The following is a 25,300-nucleotide window of genomic DNA, read 5'->3' on the forward strand; positions in this document are numbered from 1 at the left end:
ATGGCTAGGGGGTGAAAGTAGAGCTTCGCCTAGATGGAGGCAAGAAGAGAATATCCTTTGTGGTGGTTCTCTCTCACAAGAGGTGGGTAGAGAAGAAGCTCATGAGAGAGGGAGAAGCCTAAAAGAGGTGGGTAGAGAAGAAGCTCATGAGAGAGGGAGAAGCCTACATTCAATCCTGTTTGAGCAAGCAACTATAAATCTATGCAAGAATCTAGCAAAACATAAGCAAGCAAGAGAGTAGACAAGACTGAGAGCTCACAAGCATTCTATTATAGGGGAATGAATACGCAGAAGAAGCTCATGAGAGAGCGAGAAGCCTACATTCAATCCTATTCATGCAAGTAACTATAAAAGCTATGCAAGAATCCAATAAAGCACAAGAGAGTAAGAGATTAGAGAAGAGGGAGAGCTCACAAGCATTATTTTGCTAGGGGAATGAATATGAGAGAGGGAATCCTATTCATGCAAGCAACTATAAAGCTATGCAAGCATTAAACAAAACATAATTAAGCAAGCGAGGAGAGAAGAGGGAGATCTCACAATCATTCTATTGTAGGGGAATGAATATATGCATTACTTAATTTCAAAAATTAATGTGTACTCCAAGGGAATAAAGGTTTATTATTACAAGGGAATGAGTGTGTATTACTTAATGTCAAAAATTACTTATATACAAATGATTAGCTTTCACACTGGGCTAGATAAAACTTCAAAAAGGTCCATGGCCAGTAGTTCTAGTCTTTAGCAATTATGTACGTGAAGTTTATGACTTCCCTATTTGGAATTAAGATGTACATGAAGTTTTTGACTTCTTATTTGTTGGCACTAAGCTAGGGTAAGCTAGGGTAAGATGCCACTATATAGATTCAAGTTCCGTCTTAGAAGGAACGGGCTTTTGTTACATGCGGGTAAAAGATGGCAAAGTGCCTTACGGTAGGAGGATGGGTGGCAAGAAATACCATGTTAATTGGAGAAGTGGTTGACGTCAACTAGTCTTTGTGCATCCTAATAACCTCTTAGTTAACCATTATTTCTTCAGGTTTGGACCTTGGCAATCACTGCATAAACTTTGCTTTTTTCCATTGTGTACCTAGTATTTTTTGAGTTGGAACTTAATCCACTTTGTTTTCTATTAAGCATTGGAAATGATCCATCAGTTCTTCCAAAACCGAACCCGAAAAAACTTCCCTTGCCCAAAAAGCACGGGCGATTCCTCCAGGATAACTTTTCTCTAATGTAGTCAAAAGCCTTAACTAACTGAGCTGATCTGACCGAACCCGTAAGTCCCATAGTCAGATCAGGGAAAAGGTTGTACTTGGATCATAGAGACTAACGCTTTTTTCCTCATTGAGAGACACAGCCGTTGATTCTTTTCCATAGAACAATTTTTGTCCGAGATTTACTTCATCTATTGAACCAGAACATAATTAAGTCTCAATTTAGGGATCCCGCTCACCCCCTGTCCACTTAGGGGCCTTTTCGATAGTTCCTAGCTCATAGTAACCGGCAAGTTTTCACTTTAACAAAAATGGAGTCTCCATTGAAGATCAGTAAGATCAACCAACAAATCCATATAAAAGAGCCATGGACTCATCCGTTGAAGACCAGCAAGGTCAATCAACCACATCCATGCCTGAATTCAGAAAACAACTCTTACTCCTTGTTCTAATATCTTCCTCGACATACGTGTGGGTATCTTCGGTGACCCAGAGTTTGTCAGCACCCTCTAGGATCCTTCGCAGGTCACCTAGCACTTCACTCATAGGCCGCTTCCTTGGTCTCTCATTCACTGTACCGGAAGCTCACCATTTAAATCAAACCGAGGCTGGTCAAGACCTCGGCCGACCTTGCTACTACGCGAGACGTCCTCCGTTGACTCTCCGTCAGCAGTTGCAACTTTAACAGATAGGCCTCCACGACGTCATTCACAAGACAGTCAAAATGCTTCCCCAGCATTCTTGACATAAAACAGGCATTTAAAAACAGATTTCATATACAAATACAGTTCCAACAATATTTCCATCTTTTCTTATCACTCCATATCTTTTCACATCAGTCCCCATCTTTTCACATCTTCCCACAATTTTCTTTCTTCATCGATCCCTATCACATCACATCATTCCCACATTAAATCACATCAAATCACATCCAACCGCATCATCCACACATCAATCCACATCATCCATAAATCCATCCACATCATCCACATCAATCCACATCATCCATATATCCATCCACATCAATCCACATTATCCACACATCCATCCACATCTTCCATACATCCATCCACATCAATCCACATCATCCATACATCCATCCACATCAATCCACATTATCCACACATCCATCCACATCATCCATACATCCATCCACATCAATCCACATCATCCATACATCCATTCACGTCAATCCACATTATCCACACATCAACCCACATCATCCATACATCCATTCACGTCAATCCACATTACCCACACATCAATCCACATCATCCATACATCCATCCACATCATTCCACATTATCCACACATCAACCCACATCAATCCACATTATCCACACACCAATCCACATCAATCCACATTCATTTCATAAGTATTCCTATTCTCATCTAATCACATCTTTTTCTATCTCATCACTTATTTTCTCATTTATCCTCATCAGATCTCATCCACTTACATCTACCCATACATCTCATCACTTCACAGACATTAACATCTATCCAGTTTACATCGCATCTTATCACATCCATTTCACATCACATCTCATTCATTCACATCACATCTCATTCATTCATATGCCGATTCACATGCTAACGCATTCATTCATGTCCCTTATCGTTCATTCTTTTCCTGATTCACATCCCTTATCATTCATTCACATCCCGATTCACATGCTATCACATTCATTCACATCCTATATCATTCATTCACATCCTATATCATTCATTTACATCTCGATTCACATGCTAACACATTCATTCACATCCTATATCATTTATTGAAAAGATGTAAGGGGGAAGAGAGCTTGAGCTCTTGCAAGCACACACACACACAAAACCCTAATAGAGAACACACAAGGTGACAGGCTGAAAATCTTCTTCTTCTTCACTCAACACTCAACACACCATATACAAGATAAGAGTACAGTTAATATGAAAGGTACTCAACCAATACATACACGGGTTCTCTATAGTGTGAACCCAACTAAATGAGCTGGCGTTATAACTATGCCAGTCTCTAGAATGGCTGTCACATAGCCTGTCATCCCACTGGCCGCATATCACCCATGATCTCACCAACCATGCCAGTGGTGTAAGTGTGGGGCCTATCCCCCAGGCGGGTCATCAGTGTCCACCGCCTCACTCGATGAGCTCGATATCTCAACACTCCCCCTCGAGCTCAACTCCATCTCATGTACACCAAGTGAAGCTCTGAATCTGCGGAGCTTCTCTGTACCCAATGTTTTGGTGAAGATGTCAGCTACCTGATCCTCTGTGTTGACATAAACAAGGTCAAGGTCTCCTACCAAGACCTTCTCTCTGACAAAATGGTAGTGGACCTCTATATGCTTCGTGCGAGCATGAAAGACTAGGTTCCTAGCCAACTATATACTGCTAATGTTGTCACAGAAAATGACAACTTGTCTATCCACTGATAGACCGGATATCCGTGGGTGAGGCCCTGAGTGTCGGACCTTGCCCTGCGCAAGAAGTGCTACTTCCGCTGCTAGCACCCCTGAATTCATTGCGCGATGGGGATAGGGACCTCACAGCTGGTATTAGAGCGAATTGGCTAATGAGGATCAATCGAGAAGCCAAAAATGTCAAAAATTTATGAAGAAGCAGTAAAAGGTTGTAATTGTGTGATAAAATTCATACAATTTGATATTCAAACTGAAATTCGTAAATTGGTAATTGGGTCTTCAGATGGAAGTACCGTAATTGTATGGAATCCCTAACTTGCTTGAGGCCTAGACATGATGGTATTTACCTTATAGTTCCAAGGGCTGTGACTACCTATATATACCGAGGTATAACTGTAGCTCTTTTACTGGCAGTATATACGAGTAAACCTAAGACATGAAATTATAAGCATTAATACTATCCAGACGATGAATTCGAATGTGGTTGATATGATTTTAAATTTTGGTTGAGAACTAATGAGTTGATTTGGATTCTGATTGAAAAATGAAGATTTCTGAATTTTGGTTGAAATGTAATAAACTAAGCAAAACCACAATGAGGATGAATGGGACGAGTCCCTGTGATCATGTTTGCTGGAATGACGTTAATGACTTCAGCAAATCACTATGAGATTAGTGGATTGTGCTGGCAGATTGCTGTTGTTAACACTTGACCCAGTGGATCAAGTTAAGGGATGTCAAATTAAAAATCTGTATAATTGAAAATTTCTATGGACTGTTCAGATAGAAATTTCGATCTAATGGACCATTATTGTGATAAAGATTGAATGTTACGATCTGAGTGAATTATTATCTGATGATGAGTTTTATATAAGGGATCTTTATCCCAAGATTTTGTTGGGTTCACTAGACTATAAGGAACCCCATAATTAGTTGGATCTTAAGGAAAAGAGTTCTCCTCTAATTTTGCGAGATGAGGACATCTCGCGTTTTTTAAGTGGGATAGGATGTAAGATTCCTCCCTCCGGCTTTTGATGTGTGCAGGTGTAAGAACCTCCCCTTCTGATCTTATAATTATTCCCCTCTTTGAAATAAAAGAAAGATCTTATTTTACCCTGTTTTGGCCTAGAGAGAGAAAATATCTAGAGGGAGGTAATTCAAAATTGAGATATTTTTGGATATAAAAATCCTCCTAGTGTCTAAAATGGTTTCCCTTGAAACAGTTATTCAAAAAGAAATTTCCAATGTGCAATTGGAATAAATTGAAATCAAGTAAAAAGGACCTTAGCCTAAGAGTCTAGATTTTCTAAAATTTTTGAATTAAGGTTCCTATGGACCAATTAGATTAATCCAAATGTAGAGAGGAGATAAATGGAAGAATAAAAGAAAATCTCCCAAAAATGAGTAAATGCTCACATAAGATGAAGAGTTGACTAAGGACAAGGTTATTAGTTAAAAAAGAAGAGATATTTAGAAGAAATGATGCATTTTTGACACCTCAGTGTGGGGAATTTCCCTCATGAAGGAGGCGCCTATTTCACATGTGTGGTTGAGTTTTAAACTCACAAATAATGAGATATTTTCATCTCTCCTCTCTCCTGCTTCAACTAGATCCAAAAAGTAAGCTAAACTGACCTAAAAATGGTCAAAAATTGACCAAACTGATCTGGAAAATTCTAGAATCAGTTTGCTTGGTTAGAGGCTCACTTTTTCCTATCAATATAGCTGTCCCTTTGTAAATGGTTAATAGTGTTTTATGCAATGTTACTCTACTCCTCCTCAGAGCCAAAAACAGTGAATTCATTGATAATTCATTTGTTTTTGACCATTTCCTCTTCAAAAGAATTGGTGGCCACTCTTGTTGCAAACAGGAGTAGCTCCCTCAAACCATCAAGCCAAAGGAAAGCTCACAAAACTCCTAATAATAAGTTAGAAATTCTACTTTTTCTTATTCTATTTTATGGTTTTTTTATTTTTGCTTTCTATAAAATGAAAATGGATGTTATGCCTTGCTGGAAAGGCTTTCCCCCTTCTCTTCATTATTGAATTTAGCCTTTCTTTATCCTAGATGTGTAATCAAATTGATGGAATTAAACTTTTCATATTGTTTACTCTTAATAAAGTGAAAATTGATTAGATTAGAATGATTTAAATCATCTTGGATAATTTCTAGTAAATTTTAGAGCGAAAAAATTGAAAAATGGTCAGCCATACAAAGGAGGTTATGGCAAAATTTTCTTAAATTTGGTGAAGTAAGTTTTATCTTTTTATTATTCAAAAAGAGTAATCCCCACCGCTTGTGTATTCTAAAAGTGTTATTTTTATTCTATGCATAGAAAAATGCATATTAGAAATATTTTTATTATAAAAGTGTTATTTTCATTAGAATTAATTTCTATGCATAGAAAGATGCATATTGGGAATATTTTGATTATAAAAGTGTTACTTTCATCAAAATTGATTTTTATGCATAAATAGATGCATAAAAGAAATTTCTATGCATAGAATTAATTTCTATGCATAGAAAGATGCATATTGGGAATATTTTGATTATAAAAGTGTTACTTTCATCAAAATTGATTTTTATGCATAAATAGATGCATAAAAGAAATTTTTATTATAAAAGTGTTACTTTCATTAAAATTGTTACTTTCGTTATTTTTTATTATAAAAGTGTTACTTTCATTAAAATTGAATTTATGCATAAATAGATGCATAAAAGAATTTTTTTAATTATAAAAGAGTTATTCTCATTAATTTTGATTTTATGCATAGAAAGATGCATAAAGAAATTTATTTTTATTTCAAAAGAGTTACTCTCATTAATTTTGATTTTATGCATAGAAAGATGCATAAAGAAATTTATTTTTATTTCAAAAGAGTTATTCTCATTAATTTTGATTTTACGCATAGATAATGTATAAAGAAATTTAATTTTATTTCAAAAGAGTTATTCTCATTAATTTTGATTTTATGCATAGAAAGATGCATAAAGAAACTTATTTTTATTTCAAAAGAGTTATTCTCATTAAAATTGAATTTATGCATAGAAAGACGCATAAAAGATTTATTTTTATTTCGAAAGTGTTATTCTCCTTAAAATTGAATTTATGCATAAATGGATGCATAAACGGATTTTTATAAAAGTGTTATTTCACTGAAGGTGTTCTTATGCATAAATAGATGCGTAAAGAATCTTTATATCAAAAATAAGAATTCTCTTACATTCTATAAATAGATGTGATAAGATGTGATATGAATCAGATAGATGAGAATGAATAGAGAATGGATGTGATGAGAATAGAAGTGATGAGAATGAGAGGTAAATAGATGTGAATCGGGATGTGAATGAATGATAAGGGATGTGAATGGATGTGATGTGAATCAGAGAAATGTGAATGAATAGATGAGATGTGATGTCATGGAAATCAGGATGTAAATGAATGATATAGGATGTGAATGAATGTGTTAGCATGTGAATCGGGATGTGAATGAATGATATAGGATGTGAATGAATGTGATAGCATGTGAATCGAGATGTGAATGAATGATAAGGGATGTGAATGGATGTGATATCATGGGAATCAGGATATAAATGAATGATATAGGATGTGAATGAATGTGTTAGCATGTGAATCGAGATGTGAATGAATGATATAGGATGTGAATGAATGTGATAGCATGTGAATCGGGATGTGAATGAATGATATAGGATGTGAATGAATGTGATAGCATGTGAATCGGGATGTGAATGAATGATAAGGGATGTGAATGGATGTGATGTCATGTGAATCAGGATGTAAATGAATGATATAGGATGTGAATGAATGTGTTAGCATGTGAATCGGGATGTGAATGAATGATATAGGATGTGAATGAATGTGATAGCATGTGAATCGGGATGTGAATGAATGATCAGGGATGCGAATGGATGTGATGTGATGTGAATCAGGATGTGAATGAACGATAAGGGACGTGAATGAATGTGTTAGCATGTGAATCGAGATGTGAATGAATGAGATGTGATGTGAAATGGATGTGATAAGATGCTGGATAGATGTTAATGTATGTGAAGTGATGAGATGTATGGGTAGATGCAAGTGGATGAGATCTGACGAGGATAAATGAGGAAATAAGTGATGATGAGATAGAAAAAGATGTGATTAGATGAGAAAAAGATGTGATTAGATGAGAATAGGAATACTTATGAAATGAATGTGGATTGATGTGGGGGTTGGTGTGTGGATAATGTGGATTGATGTGGATGGATAATGTGGATTGATGTGGATGGATGTATGGATGATCTGGATTGATGTGTGGATAATGTGGATTGATGTGGATGGATGTATGGATGATCTGGATTGATGTGTGGGTAATGTGGATTGACGTGAATGGATGTATGGATGATGTGGGTTGATGTGTGGATAATGTGGATTGACGTGAATGGATGTATGGATGATGTGGATTGATGTGTGGATAATGTGGATTGATGTGGATGGATGTATGGATGATGTGGATTGTCGTGTGGATTGATGTGGAGAGATGTATGGAAGATGTGGATGGATGTGTGGATAATGTGGATTGATGTGGATGGATATATGGATGATGTGGATGATGTGGATGGATGTATGGATGATGTGGATTGATGTGTGGACGATGCGATTGGATGTGATTTGATGTGGGAATGATGTGATGTGATAGGGATCGATGTGGATTGATGTGTGGATGATGCGATTGGATGTGATTTGATGTGGGAATGATGTGATGTGAAGAAAAAAAATTGTGGGAAGATGAGAAAAGATGGAGACTGATGTGAAAAGATGGAGACTGATGTGAAAAGATGTGGAGTGATGAGAAAAGATGGAGACTGATGTGAAAAGATGTGGAGTGATGAGAAAAGATGGAAATATTGTTGGAACTGTATTTGTATGTGAAATCTGTTTTTAAATGACTGTTTTATGTCAAGAATGCTGGGGAAGCATTTTGACCGTCTTGTGAATGAGGTCATGGAGACCTATCTGTTAAAGTTGCAACTGCTGACGAAGAGTCAATGGAGGACGTCTCGCATAGCAAGGTGGTGGGCTGAGGTCTTGACCAGCCTCAGTTTGATTTAAATGGTGAGCTTCCGGTAGAGTGGATGAGGGACCAAGGAAGCAGCCTATGAGTGAAGCGCTAGGTGACCTGCGAAGGATCCTAGAGGGTGCTGACCATACGGTTCTCAGGCTCTGGGTCACCGAAGATACCCACACATACGTTGGGGAAGATATTGGAACAAGGAGTAAGAGTTGTTTTCTGAATTCGGGCATGGATCTGGTTGATTGACCTTGCTGGTCTTCAACAAATGAGTCCATGGCTCTTTTATATGGATCTGTTGGTTGATCTTGCTGATCTTCAAAGGAGACTCCATTTTTGTTAAAGTGAATACTTGCCGGTTACTATGAGCTAGGAACTATCGAAAAGGCCCCTGAGTGGACACAGGGTGAGCATTCTGGTTGCCAATGATGCCATAGGTACACCAATGAAGGAATGTTTGGAAATAAGGATTCAACTGGATAATTAGAGGTTTATGATCAGTAACACTATGGTTTCATTAAATGATTGTTTTAAAGACTGTTGAATCTGTGAAAAAGGCAATTTCATATTGGGTGTGTAAGTGGTGTGACTAGTTTTAAGTTTGCATGAATATCCGGCTAGGGGGCCTGGGAACTCTTTTCCCTGGTACCCGGGATAACCTAACCAGATTCTTAATTGGATCCAATCACTACAGTGGTTGGGCGGTTGGCTAACCCATGGGACTGGGGATGGGGTTAGGCTACTGGACTGATGGATCCCTAAATTGAGACTCAATTCTGTTCTAGTTCGATAGATGAAGTAAATCCCGGATAAAAATTGTTCCATGGAAAAGAATCAATGGCTATGCCTCTCAATGAGGAAAAAAACGTTGGTCTCTATGATCCAAGTACAACCTTTTCCCTGATCTGACTATGGGACTTACGGGTTCAGTCAGATCAGCTCAGTTAGTTAAGGCTTTTGACTACGTTAGAGAAAAGTTATCCTAGAGGAATCGCCCGTGCTTTCCGGGCAAGGGTAGTTTTTCCCGGGTTCGTGGAAGAACCGATGGATTAGTCTCTTGTTTGGATATCCGTGGTCGAGGCCCCGAGTGTGGGACCCTACCCCGCGCAAGATGTGCTACTTCCGCTGCTAGCACCCCTGAATTCGTTGCGTGGTGGGGATAGGGACCTCACAGCTGGTATCACAGTGAATTGGCTAATGAGGATCAATCGAGAAGCCATAAGGCACAATCATCATGAGCCCAATTAGCCTCTTCCTTTGCATCATATGAACCAACACTAGTTGACAATTCTACATTTGTATCAAAGTACCAATCAACATCCGACAATGACAAACAAGAAGTAGGCAAATCATTGTGACTATTAAGGCATAGCCATCATGTGTGAAATTTGCTTCCTTGGCATTGTTAGTGGTAGTTGCAGCAAGACCTTGGTGCTTCTTCTTTTGTCATTCTCTATCTGCGCTCGGCATTCCTCAATTACATGACCAGGTTTCTGACAATAGATGTATCTCCTCTTCTCAGTTTTCTCCTCTCAAGACTTAGGAGGATCTAATTGGGCTTGTGATTTGCCGTTAGGTGTTTAGCACTAGAAGCAGCCCAGATTTTCCTTTGTCATAATGGAACGAGATTATTCTTCCTATAAAAACAAGAGAGTCACCAAATCATCAAATATATATAACGATGTATTCCGCTTCATCTCAGGAGAGGTGGAGAGCGGTAGCAAATCCTTGATAGGATTCAAGTAAGTCACTGAGAACTGTAAAGACAAGCGAACTGTCAGGTATGACCTCATCAATATTGATTAAGTGCTCTCTCAGATCCTTGACACGAGTTAAAAATCCATCCATAGAGTCACCCTCAGTCGTATGCCCTAAGTCAAGCTTTTTTCGATAAGCTACACGCGCTTCATTGTTGCGAATCTAATACTACAGAGAGGCAAGTATATCCCATGCACTTTTAGAAGAGATACATGAATGGATATGAGGTATGACTTATTGTTTACACAAGAGCGCAATCAAGGCTTGAACTTGCACATCTTTAGCATACCAATGGAGTTGTTCTTGTGTAGAAGGAATAGGTGCAAGTGGTGCACCTATTCCACAGGAACTAGGATCACTCGTTCTCCAACACTGGATCCGCCTAACGTGCTAGCTGTAGATGTGGAACCAGTAGATACGGAACCAAAAGGTCATAATTCTTCTCTAGATATATACACCCATAGATTCTTTGCCACACCAGTACATGCTTCATCATGTATGCCCACATGGGATAGTTGGTTCCATCTAACTTGCCGTCAATACAACATGCCAAAAAGTCATTGGTGTTTCCATACATTTTACATAGTAGATTAATGCGCAAATTAAAGTATATCTGACAGGCAGAAATAAACGTGACTCATAGTACCTCAAATGTCTACTCAATGCATTTTACATAGTAGATTAATGCGCAAATTAAAGTATATCTGACAGGCAGAAATGAACGTGACTCATAGTACCTCAAATGTCTGCTCAATGCATGTGTAAACTTACCAAACTAGTAATTTGCACGAAAGATGCAGACAAAATTGAATGGATGCAGAATCAACGATGTAGGGTGGAATCGACTGGATATGAAAAAAAGTCGAAAGCTGATGTGGAATTAGCAGGTCAGAAGGTTGACGTGGAATCAATAGGTTAGATGATGGTGTGGCATCAATAGGTCAGAATCTAACGTGGCATCAACAGGTCGGAAGACGACATGGAATTAGCAGGGTGGAATGGGCTAACACAAGTTCTATGGGCGGAAGCAGCTAATGCTCAATCTACAAATGGAAGCTGCTAACACTAAACACCAAAGGCCATAGGTGGAATGCCGAATGCTAAATACAAAAATCTGAAATCTGAATGTCGAACACAGAGTGCCAAAGCAGAAGGTCGAATGCAGAAAGCCGATCTATTGAATGCGAAAAGCTAAACGCTATGGGTCGTCGACCACCCTTGGGTAAAATCGGACAAGAAAGTAAAATTGGACAAGAAAGTAAATAAACTCGGACAAGAAAGTAAACCTAGTCAACTGATAATGTGGAAAGTTGAAGGCTGACAGCTGACTGCTCTACTAAATGCCGAAAGTTGAAGTCTGAAAGCTGACTATTGAACGCTGAAAGCCAATGGCTGTGTGTAGAAAGCTAAAGATGAATGCTGAATGCGAAAAGCCTATAGCCGGTGGCTATAGGCTGAAAGCCAATGGCCGTGTGTAGAAAGCTAAAGATGAATGCTGAATGCAAAAAGCCTATAGCCGGGTGGCTGAATGCAAAAAGCTGACAGATATAGAAATCTCATGTAGTAAGCTAAAAGCCAAAGGCTGAATGGCTGATTGGGCACAACTGACAAATGAAGGTGAATGGCTGACTAGGCAAAGCCGACGGATGTAGAAGTCCAATGCCGAAAGCTGAAAGCTGAACGTTGAGTGGCTGATTGGGCAAAACTGACAAACATAGAAGTATGATGCCGAAAGCTGAAAGTCGAACGTTGAGTGGTTGACTGGGCAAAATTGATGGGCACTGAAGTCCAATGCTAAAAGTTAAAAATCGATACTAAAATAGTAGTGGCATAGCAAAACCAATAGAAATTAGCAAACACAAAAGTCCAATGCCAAAAGCTTCTTACTTGAGCTATGTAGTGTGAGGGCATGCCTAGAATGTACGATAGCATAAATGAATGAAATCAATGTATAGAAGTGTTGGAATTAGGGTTGCAGGAAAGCACACAAAGCTTGGAGAAGAAGAAGCAAGAATGCACACAACACAAAGTGTATTAGATTGTGTCAATGTACAAAAGATAAGTTAGCCCTAGAAGGATGGGCGTATATACAAGCCGGGGGAAAAAACCTCCTAAAGAGGAAAAAAGTGTCCCGGTGGTCCTAAGTGTGTTCACACACATCACTGCCTATATATATATATGGCAACAAATCCCCCCTGGGAGTGATGGTGTGAACGAGAGCTGGCACTCATGTATAGGGGAGTGCCATGCCCGAAGTAGATCAGTCCACAAAGGGCAGCAAGCCCAAAGCTTTGCGGAAAGCTTCGAACTTCACGAGGAAGCGCCTTTGTGAAAAGATCGACGAGGTTGTCCTGTGTTGGCACATAGGCCAAACTGATCTCTCTTGCTGAGAGTCTCTCCCTGACATAGTGATAATGCACCTCAATGTGCTTTGTGCGAGCATGAAAAACTGGGTTTCTCGCAACTGCCAATGCGCTCTGACTGTCAGTGAAGATAGAGGTGGCAGACTCATGTCCAACACCCAAATCAGCCACCATAAGTCATCTGAGCCACACACACTCAACCGCAGCTGTGAAAGCTGCCCTGTACTCAGCTTCACAACTAGAAGTGGCCACAGTAGGTTGCTTCTTGCTCAACCAAGATATGCATGAGCTACCGAGCATGAAACAAAAACCACTTGTGGACACTCTTGTGTCATAGCAACCAGCCCAATCTGAGTCCGAAAAAGCATGTAAATCTGGTGGCAATGATCCCCCCTTGGGATAAAACAACCCAAGATGTATGGTGCCACTCAAGTAGCGAAAGATGCGTTTAACTGCCTTCCAATGCTAAGACCCTGGGCTATGCATAAACCTGCTCACCTGTGAGACTGCAAACTGAATGTCCGGCCTCGTAATGCATACATAAATGAGGCAACCAACAGCTGTCTGATAGAGTGTGACATCAAAGTGATCTCCAGCATCATGAAGACTCAACTTCAAACCTGTCTCCATTGGAGTAGCAATAGGCTTGCAGTCTTCAAGGCCAAATCTTCGCAACAATGTCTCAATATGCTTTGTCTGACACAAAGCAATACCTCCATCACACTGCTTAAATTGTATCCCCAAATAATGATGCAAATGCCCCAAATCTGACATCTCAAAAGAGGCATTCAAATCAGCCTTAAAATCAGCAATATGACTCTCATTTGGTCCTGTGAGCAGCATGTCATCGACATAGAGAGCAATGATTAGATGTACACCATCCACACGTTTAACATACAAAGTGCTTTCTGTTGGACTATTCTGAAACCCATGTGCAGTCAAATATGCATGTATCTTTTCATACCAAGCTCGTGGAGCTTGCTTTAAACCATATAAAGCCTTTTTCAACCTGCACACTTTGTTTTCCTGCCCTCTTTGAACAAAACCACGAGGCTGCGATACATACACCTCCTCATGCAAATCTCCATTCAAGAATGCAGTCTTTATGTCCAGCTGATGTACATTCCAACCATTATGAGCTTGCTTTAAACCATATAAAGCCTTTTTCAACCTGCACACTTTGTTTTCCTGCCCTCTTTGAACAAAACCACGAGGCTGCGATACATACACCTCCTCATGCAAATCTCCATTCAAGAATGCAGTCTTTATGTCCAGCTGATGTACATTCCAACCATTATGAGCTGCCAATGCACAAATGCTACGAATGGTAGTCATACGACAAGTGGGAGCAAAGGTCATCAAAATCAATGCCCTTTTCTTGAGCATAACCCTTTGCATCAAGCCTAGCCTTATAGCGATCAACACTACCATCTGGCTTTCGTTTCAACTTAAAAACCCACTTACATCCAATGGCCTTTTTACCAATAGGCAAATCACACAAAGACCATGTACCATTTTTCATTATAGCATCATATTCACTTTGCATTGTAGCCAACCAATTTTCTGATTTTTGTGCCTCATCAAATGAAAGAGGTTCTTCCTCTTCACACATACTAGACACAGCCAAAGCATAACAATCTGATGCATAAGAGGCATGCTGAAAACCTGAACGAGTACGACTAGATATAGGTGCATCAATTTTACTATCACGCAAGGTTTACACCAGCCATTTAGGCATACCTCTAGCCTGCTCATATTCAGCCCTATCCTCATGAATTACATCCTGTAAATCTGCATCAGAAATAGGCTGATCTATGATGTCGTTTGAAATGCATAGGCTGAATATTTGCCTCATAAGGACTTACATTTGAATTCCCACCTGTAAAGAGAGGCAACAAAGTATCAAATACATCCCGTGAGCTCACACCTGTCTCTTTGGTACATGATAACAAGGGCTGCATAGCATCTTCCACAAAAACATCTCGACTAATCAAGATACGCTTTGACTGTGGATGATACAATCTGTAACCCTTGCTCTCAGCACTGTAACCAACAAAAATGCATTTGATAGCCTTATCATCCAATTTTCTGTGTTGTTGCACAGGCACTAAAGCATAGGCCAAGCAACCAAAGACACGTAAGTGTCCAATAGAAGGCTTCCTGCCATGCCAAGCTTCGTATGGAGTAATAGACTGCAAGGCCTTAGTGGGACACCTGTTGAGTACATATGCAGCACACATGACAGCCTCAAGCCAAAACGCATGTGGCAAAGCTTGGCTCTTGACCATACATCGTGCCATCTCCATAAGTGACCTGTTTTTTCTCTCAGCAACACCATTTTGCTGAGGGGTATACGACACTGTACATTGGTGTTTTATCCCACGACTAGCCAGAAATGCATCAAACTCTTTAGACAAGTACTCCCCCCCCTCGATCAGAACGGAGGGTGCCCACATTACAATTGGATACATTTTCAACCATAAGCAAAAACTGTTTGAAGCACAAAAACACTTCGGACTTTGCCTTTAGTGGATATACCCATGCATGCCTTGAGTAATCATCAATGAAAGTCACGAAGTACAAGTGTTTACCAAATGACGGAGTTTGCATAGGCCCACATACATCACTATGTACAAGTTGCAATTTGCGAGTGGCCCGCATAGAACCATCCTTTGGAAACGCAGAACGCTGCATTTTGCCCAAAATACAGCCTTCACAAACATGTTTTAATGGTGCCTCAAGAGGGGGCAATGAAGCAACCATATCAAATTTCTGCAAACGCAGCAAACTAGCAAAGTTCAGATGACCAAAACGAGCATGCCATAGTTTTGCATCTGAAACTGCCTTTTCATCAGAAACTGCATTTGCTGAATCTTCCACACACTTGTCATAAGAATTGAGCCTATACAGCCCACGAAATAAGGTGCCAGATACAATAATCGTATCACCAGAAGTCAAATCATGAATAGTACATCTGTCATCCACAAATTTGACTACAAATCCAAGTCTAGCAAGTGCAGAGACAGACAATAGATTCTTCTTTTACCCTGGCACATACAAAGCATCTGAAAGTGTGAAAGCGCTGCCATTTACAGCAGTAAGCATAATTTTACCAATGCCCTTCACTAGGTAAGAAGCATTATTGGCACGTGACAGTATTCCCATTAGGGACAGCCTCAAGAGAAGTGAACATATCACGATGCGAGGTAATGTGCTTTGTAGCACCACTGTCAAAATACCATACATGGGAGTCAACAGAAACTGCCAAACATGCATCATGTATACAGATGGGTCATACTGGCAATACACGCTAAACACCCATTCTGTATCCTGCACAACATTGCAGAATCTGCATTTGTAGAAGCATCTGCTATTGTGGCTGCATTTGACTCTTTCTTCTTTGCCTCTTTACCCTTTAGCTTAGGGCAATTCTTAATGACATGATCATTTGCCTTACAATAGTTGCACTTGGTCTTTTTCTTGCCTTTATCAAGAGCCTTCTCAGACTTATTGTTGCTACCTGTGGAAGAAGAAGAAGTTGCAGACCTACTAATAGGAGAAGAAACAGTGGAAGGGGTTGCCTTACCACTTCTTCTATGCTGCTGGGCAGCAATAAATGCTTGATCAACTGCATGCTGCCTGGCCCTGTTTTGCCTGGACTGTGCTTCTTGCAAGAGCTTGTTGACTAAAGTATCATACTTGACAGCATCAGGTCTGTCCTCATTAAGAAGTCTCCACGTGGAAGCAAAAGTCTGATATGTCTCAGGTAAAGCATCAAGAACAGTCTGCACAAGAGAATGATCAGGAATAATCTTACCTGCAGAAATCAACTATTCTTTGAGATCTTTAATCTCAGCAAGAAAAACATTCATGTCATTATCTTCTTGCATAATCTTCAATTCTAGCTCTTTACGTAGGTAAGCGATTTTTGCCTCGTTACGACCTGCATACAAACCAGCTAGAATATCCCAAGCGTGTTTTGCTGTTTTAGCTAAACGAATATGTGGGGTGATGTTACGTTTGATAGAAAGTGCAATCAAGGCATGAGCCTGCGCATCTTTACCATCCCAACGAGCTTGTTCAGCAGTGGATAAAATAGTAGCAACAGTAGAGCTGCTAGAACCTGCAACATCCTCAACAGATCCTACATCCACAGAACTTGGATGTACATCCATACCCTACACAATGTTCCACACTCCTTTTGCAACCAAAACATGCTGCATCATGTATGCCCAAAGTGGGTAGTTGCTGTCTCCATCCAGTTTGTCTTCAGTAGACAACATGCGAAATACATCATTGCTGTTATCAGCCATGGCCACTGACTGAAACTGATGCAAAAGTTGCCTGTAATGAAGCAAAGACTAAACAGAAAACAACTCGTGCTATGTAGCACGGTCCACAATAGAATACGTATGTCTGTTTTGCAGAAAACTGCACTGTCAAAATTTCTGCAGAAAATGACGAAAACACCTGTGTAGAACTTGAAATGCAAAAACGGAGCCCGAAACGACCTCAGATGCAAATTCTGAGAACGCTAAGCCCTAATGGGCTTATTTGCAGAGTATAGGGACCTGCAAGTGCTCGTGAAAACTCACCTCAATCAGAGAACGTGAGTTGGAGGGTGCTGGCGGTGTAGCCCTAGAAGCCGATGCCTGCTCTGATACCAATTGTTGGAATTAGGGTTGCAGGAAAGCACACAAAGCTTGGAGAAGAAGAAGAAAGAATGCACACAACACAAAATGTATTAGATTGTGTCAATGTACAAAAGATAAGTTAGCCCTAGAAGAATGGGCGTATATACAAGCCGGGGGAAAAAACCTCCTAAAGAGGGAAAAAGTGCCCCAGCGGTCCTAAGTGTGTTCACACACATCACTGCCTATATATATATAGGCAGTGATGTGTGTGTTCACACACATCACTGCCTATATATATATGGCAACAAGAAGGAGGTAGAAACACTAAAATTGTGGAAAGTGAAAAGTGTGAGAGGGTACCCAGGATGTATGGCAGCAACAACTAATGACACCAACAATGTACAAAAGGAGATAGAAACAATAGATCTGTGAGAAGTGCGAGAGCTTACCCAGGATGTATGGCCACATAAAGTAATGATACCACTGTACCACTTGCTTCGCTGCTTTAGAGAATAAAGGTGTGGAGCTATTGGCTCTGAAACCAAGCTTTGAATCTAGGCTCTAATACACTGATCTAATACGAATGTTAGATGAGGGAGTAGATGCTTTGCACACACACACACAGAGACACACACGTGCACACAGTCACACATGGTCGTATAGAGCTCAAAGAGCAAGAAAGACAAGATGTGATAGTTGGAAGTACTCGATATAATGATTAGGAAATGAATGGAGTACAAGGTACTTGTAATCCTTGGGCTGACGTGCCCAACACACTAGAGTGTGTTCACACAGGAGAAAACCCCTACCAGTATAGGGTAAAAAGTGCCCGTGTATGACTGTTCACACCAGGACTTCCCGGAGGCCAAAGGCTAACAAAAAAGTAATGTGAATCTTTCTTATAGGAACAAAAATAGATTGAGAATCCAAAGAAGAAAGAGTGTCAAATTTTTTGAAGGTTGTGCCTTGGAAGGGAAGTAACTCAACTATCCTAAAAAAATCGTTGACAAAAAGATCTCCAGTATTACTCTGACATGGGAGACTCAAAATTTTACCATTTCATGATTTTATTGAGATGGTAATTTTAGATTCACATATCCTTTAATGATTTATTGAGATGGTAATTTTAGATTGATATACCCATGACCAAGAGAATGAGTTAAGTTGGGATACCATGAAAGGACACCTTCATGAAAGGTTTTGTCCTGTAGGATTTTAGGAGGATAAAATGAATGATTTTTTGGAGTTAACCCAAGATGGGAAGACCTTGGAAGAATACCACCAATGTTTTTCTAAACTTCTCCAATTTTCTCTAACGATGGATGAGACCCTCTCTTCTTCTTCATCGATTTATTCAAAAGCTTAATCCACCTTCAAGAATGCAAAACTATCCTCTATTTTTGAAGCCATGTTTATGGTATAAAGATTTGAAAAAATTATTATGGTAGAAGTTGTTCAAAAGGACACAACCCCTTCCAAAAAAAGGTCCCATGTCTCAGGTAGTAATACGTCTATAACACTCCATATTAAGAGGAATATTGAACTAGAACGAAGTCAAAATCAGGAATCAAGGCCTTCTCTGACTCCTAAACAATGCATCAGACTTTTTAGAGAAAATGGATATTTTAAATGCCAACAACGAGACCATTAGATGAAGAATTACCCCAATGAACTAGGATCATCGCTAAGAGGGAGACCATCCTCTCATATAACTAGATTCGAAAGAAGAAAACCCCAAGTGCTCTTCAAGAGTAGGTATGGAGAGCAGTGTAGCCTACTTTTTCATAAAGGTAAATACTTCAGTTGTTGCTAGTAATGGGGCCATCTGAGGGAAGATTTCCCAAATTAACCAAGGACCTCTCCCCAAGCTTGGGAAGGAAAAACTCAAAGGGATGGACCCATATCCAGTTAGCCACTTTCAAGATTGATACTTTTTTCATAAGAAATTTCTACATATAGATCCCTTCATTGTATATAAGTAGTGATATTAGAATAAAGAGAAGTCTTGTTTTCAAAAAATAAGTTAAATTATATATTCTATTGATAGAAAAATATTCCACATGAATGTCACACATGTGGGGTGCAAAGAGCTCGAGACGATGATACCTCCATTTTTAAAGGGGTGAGGATGTAAGATACCTCCTATTATTTCAAGAAATAAAGAAATAAATAAGGTTAATTTATTTTAATATTTATTTTAAGAGGAAAATATTAAAAGGAGGGATTAGAAGAGGAACACCCATGAGAATATTGGTTTAGATAGCAAGCCTTAGAAATAAGGCTGAATAACTATATGGGATTATCTTCCAAGTAGATTGGACAAGATTGGTAGGGAACTCTCTCATGTGCATAATATCATAAAAGGTTAGAGAGACAAAAGGTTAGAGAGACACATTAGCAAGCCTTGTGAAATAATAGACTAATTAAATACAAGGTAATAAGAAATTAGATTTCTCATTAAACAGAAAGTGTTTCCCTCTGTTTTAGTGACTACATGAGGGCTCGACCGGGCTCTAAGTACGCACCCCGAAGAGCGCGTTCGGGGTTCAGGGGTGAGACATCTGGGTCGTAGCACTGCGAACGATCAGGCTCTAAGTACGCACCCCGGAGTGGCAAGCGCGTTTGGGGTTCAGGGGTGACACATCTGGGTCGTAGCACTGCGAACGATCGGGCTAGTGTGGGCAGGCAGGCCACTACATACAACCCGGCAGAATGGGGGACTCCTCCTCAAGGACTCCTCATTCTAATGGGAGGAGCTAGCCTTCTTCCTCTCCGTGTATTTTCATGTAGTACAATAGCATAACATTGGTATTAGAGCGTAGGTGTCATCCTCACCACTGCGTGAATGGGGGCTAGTCCCACTAAGGTTTTTGAACCATAGAATTGGAATTTTTTAAAAAAAAAAATTGATCTTATCCTCAACGACGACTGTGTATGGGCTCTAGGTATATTTCGGAGTGCTTGTGTACATGTGCCTGTGTACATGGTACCCCGTGGGCCTGGTCACCCAGTCAATGGCCGGTGATGATGGGTCCATTCGTAGACATATGTCCATAAGGTGTTATGGACATGTGTTTATGTCACAAGTGTACGCGCAGTGTAGTGGATAGGAGCTTCGCCTCCCTTGGTAGGGACCTGGGTTCGAATCACAGCAAATGCACCGACGTGTGTTCATAACTCTTTTGCACGGTTTTCTGTACCACTATCTGTACTGAGACGGTCACCGACTAGGTGACCGCTCATGCTGGGGCCCGCAAGGTGCCACGTACATAGGCACCCCAAAATCTACCTAGAACCCTGTGTATGGTGGAGGAGCATAAAGCAACCTTGACTATGGAAGCTTGAGGGGATCTCTCTCTCTCTCTCTCTCTCTCTCGTTGTTTGAACAAGGGGGCGCATAGAGCAGGGTAGCTCTGTATCTCTCTCTCTCTCTCTCTTGCATTGTCTATTACAGTTGGCAAAAGGAGGGAAGGTGGGGGGCACATACAGAAGGTTCGAAGAAGGAGAGAGTCGTTACCCCCACACACTAGCCAAAAAGTCAACCACTGGCAAGTCGTCTACTGTAGTTGGCAATGAGAGAAGGTTACAACCACTGGCAAGTCGTCTACTGTAGTTGGCAATGAGAGAAGGTTACAACCATTGGCAAGTTGTCTACTTCAGCCAGCAAGGCAACCGATGGAAGCACCCACAAACAGTATAACCAGCAACCTCATGGAGAGAGAAACGTTCTCTCAAGCGTAACGGTAGCATTGAAATCTACAACAAGGGGTGAGTCGTGTGCCGGAAGTTGGTACTTCATCGCATCACATTGTCTCATCGATTTCCTGACTTCATCGTTGGATTCGTTGCCGTAGCGCACACCATCTCGACTTGGGCCGAAACAGCTCGGGGGATTTTCAAGGGATATTTCGGGTAGCTAGTTCAAATTTTACCATGCATCTTTTTATTACTTTATTTTCATTAAATATTATCTTCCATATATTCAAAAAAATCGTTATATATATAAAGAAGAAAAATCCAAAATGTCTAGTGGGGGTAGTCCACTCGTAGGGGGTCTAGGAGGTTTTTCTCGTATGCTATCCTCCATTTTCGACCTTTCACAGGCTAAGCTTGGACGCATGTACCAAGTAGCAGAGCGGCCTGCCAACCTGATACTTTATTTGCTCTCTTGGTCTCACGTGAGATCTGGGATGTGTCCATTGATTTAGAGCCCATTGCACCCTTGTCCATAAATGGTCCGACCCCATGGGTCCATCCATAGCGGTGGACACCACGAACTTATTTGACGACCAGTCCGTTAGAGGCTGGGAGTGCTTATGACCACTTGGAGGCTCCTGGACAAGGAGTATGGAGATGATGCTCTCCACACTAATACCATGGACCGAGATGAGTTGGATATATATATCTTGAGAGAGTCCATCTCACAAAACTGTTTGTTAGGACCAAAGAACTTGAAAGAGGCCAAAGAACTTGAAAGAGGCCAATGTGAGATTTTGACTATGTTGAGCATCCACCACGGGCATTTAGATGCTGTTCTGGCCACTCCATCAAGGAGTACAGTTGCACAGTGAGACCATCGTAGAGGAGGGTAAGATTCTCTTATCTAAGGGACATAGGGCCCAACGTAGGTAGGCAGGCCATAACACCTGCCAGGCAGTCCGTATCAGTGCTAATCTTCTCAAGGATCTCAAGCCGCCGAGCTTTGGGGGAGAGGAGAAAAAGCGCAACAAGGATTCGGTGAATATCTTTGTACAAAAATGGTCAGATATTCATAACCTTAGGTAGACACCTGAGGATATGAAGCCTGTATAGAGGCCAGTATGTTCGTTGAGACAGGCAAAGTATATAAATGGTGGATGAGTTTGGCCGACAGTGCCAGACATCCTCGCACCCGGGTGGATTTCGAAACGTTGTTTCAAAAGGAGTTTTTACTCGTGAGATCTTGGCGTGAGTGGGATAAATTCTCGATGCGTGGCATTTCTCTCACCTAGGACATCTCCAACTATTGCGAGATTGTGCTTAAATTGAAAGGAATCGATGAATTCCAAACTTTGCACAGGTTCACAAGGGGACTACACCCAGACTATGAGGCTTTTGTGGAGCCCAAGGAGTTGAAAGATCTTAATGAGGCCATTAAATACGCACATATTTATAAGGATGTTTGCGTCATTCTAAATTGGCTCTTGGTAAAGCAGGAGAGGAAAGGGGTGGTTTGAGCTTTAAAAGAAAGTGATAGGGGACAAGGAGGCTTTGATGAGCAGAGAAGAGAGGGTGGATGGTGGTGGAAGAAACCACGTCGACTAAGAGAAAATTAGGGGAGAAGCCTTAAAAAGAGGAGTATGAGAAAGCGAGAAAAGAAAATTTATGCTTTCACTGCTTTGAGGTGGGACATAGCAAAGTAGCATGTCCTAAGTTGGGTACTGGAGGGAGTTCCAATGACACCAAAAAGGAGGGGAAATCCTCCCGACAGGTGCATACCATCTAGAGGTTGTCACTTAGTTCCGCAGAGCTTTGAGAGGTAACTGCCTCTATGCATAGTACCCATGCTTGCTGCATTACACAGCCATGTGGAAGCCATCGGTGGGACCACATGATTTGGTCTATCTATATGGCATGATAGGTGGCCGTAGAGTCACCATCATGGTAGACGATGGAGCCATGCACAACTTTCTTAACTATGCATTGGTTAAGAAGTTGTGCTTACACAAAACCAAAAGTGATCATAAGTACACTGTTTCATTGGCAAATGGTCATGACAAAACTGTTTGAGACACGGTGGTTTTCGGTGTACCCTTGATTATGCAGGACTATGAGGCTAGATTGGATTTCTAGGTCATGCACTTAGCTAGAGTAGATATATATCTAGGCAGGGAATGATTGTATAATCTCGGCCCTACCCCGTCATATGAGTTTGTGCATGAGGGTAGAGTTGTGAGAGGCTACAGGGTGAGTGAAAGGTTTTGGCTGCACCCCTTATACCTTCCCTAGAGTTGTGTTGTGCCTTCGATGTCGACTATATCTTTGAGGTATATATTTGTATCTTGCTACATCATTTTTTTCATAGATGAAACAAGTTTGAATAATGTTATTTCCATAGATGAAATAAGGGATAAAGTTAATGTTTCCATCGTTGAAACTAGAGAAAACTTAATTAGCCTTGGACGAGACCCATGTTTGTTAAACACTGTCTTGTCATCTTGTGAACCAAAACAAGAATCCAAGGCAGAAACCAAGTGGATACAAACTAATAAGTATGTAGCTACTTTATGTTCTTTATTGCGAGAGTTTGGGGATGTTTTTCCCAAGGATTTTTCCACCATCATCGAGAGAAATTGACCATAGCATTTAAGTGCCCATTGGGTCAAAAACCTGTAAGCAAGCCTACTTATAGGATCAACCACTCTGAGAGGCACAAGAAGTGGAATGACATTTAGCCAAGTATGTGAAGAAAGGGTTTATTAGATCAAGTTCTTCACCTTGGGCATCGCCCATTCTTTTGGTTAAAAAGAAAGATAAATCTATGCAGATGTGCGTAGACTACCACACCCTTAGTCAGATTACAATTAAGAACAAGTATCCCATGCCACGCATTGATGAGTTGTTTGACCAACTTCATGGTGTGTGGTATTTTTCTAAGATTGATCTTAGATCGGGGTATCATTAGGTAAAAATAAGGAAACATGATGTTTCCAAGACTGCATTCAAGATTCATTTTGGACATAACGAGTTCTTAGTCATGCCATTTGGCTTGACGAATGTGCTAGCAACATTTATGATGCTTATGGACGGTGTGTTACATCCATATCTAGGAAAATTCGTAGTAGTATTCCTAGATGACATACTTGTTTATAGTAAGTCAAGGAAAGAACACTTGTAGCATTTACACTTGGTGTTCGAATTTCTTAGGGAAGACAAGCTATTTGCAAAGGAAAGACAAATGCATGTTTTTCGCTAAGGAAATTCATTACCTAGGCCATATTATATATGCAGAAGAAACACGGATGGACCTTCAGAAGATGGAATCCATTCTCAAATGGCCTGAGCTGAAAAATCTTAAAGAATTGTAAAATTTTCTAGGATTGTCTAGCTTTTACCGATAATACATAAAGGACTATGGGAATATCGTAGTCCCCTTAACGGTTCAGTTAAGAACAAAAGATAAAACTATTCATTGGGAGAATACCCACAATGAAGGAGTTTTGAGAAACTCAAGGTGGCCATAGCAACGGCACCTATTTTAAGTATTGTGGATCCTAACGAGTCATTTGTAGTGGAGACATATGTGAGTGAGGAGGCCATTGGGGTGGTTTTAATGTAAAGGGGATGCCCTATTGCATTTGAAAGCAAAAAGCTTGACCGTGCTTAGCGCAACTACTCAGCTTATGAGCGAGAGTTACTAGCTATTGTTCATGCTCTGAAAAAGTGGCGACATTACTTGTATTGTGCTACTTTTGAGGTCTGGACGGACCATGAAAGTCTGAAATGGCTTTCTAGTCAAATGAGTTGAAGGGTAGAAAAGCTCAGTGGGCGAAGCTCCTACAAGAGTTTGACCTAAAACTCCGTTACCATAAAGGTAAGTTTAACGTAGTGGTGGGGATGCGCTGAGTCGCATATGCTGATGGTGAACGAGCCGACGAGTGTCACTACTGTAATCAAAAGTAAATTCTTAGATTCACTACGTGGTATTTGTGAGCATGACCCTATTTCCTTAGATGTATGGCTTGCTGTACGTGTATGCACTTGCCAGCAACCTACACCTTCCTCGTTGGAAAGGAGTGCTAGTTCTCGAAGTGATAGTCAAGGTTTCCATGAGAAGAAGAGCATGAATT

The sequence above is a fragment of the Cibotium barometz genome, chromosome 62 (genome assembly GCF_041138505.1).
Source record: "Cibotium barometz isolate CiBa-2024 chromosome 62, ASM4113850v1, whole genome shotgun sequence".
Taxonomy (NCBI): Eukaryota; Viridiplantae; Streptophyta; class Polypodiopsida; order Cyatheales; family Cibotiaceae; genus Cibotium; species Cibotium barometz.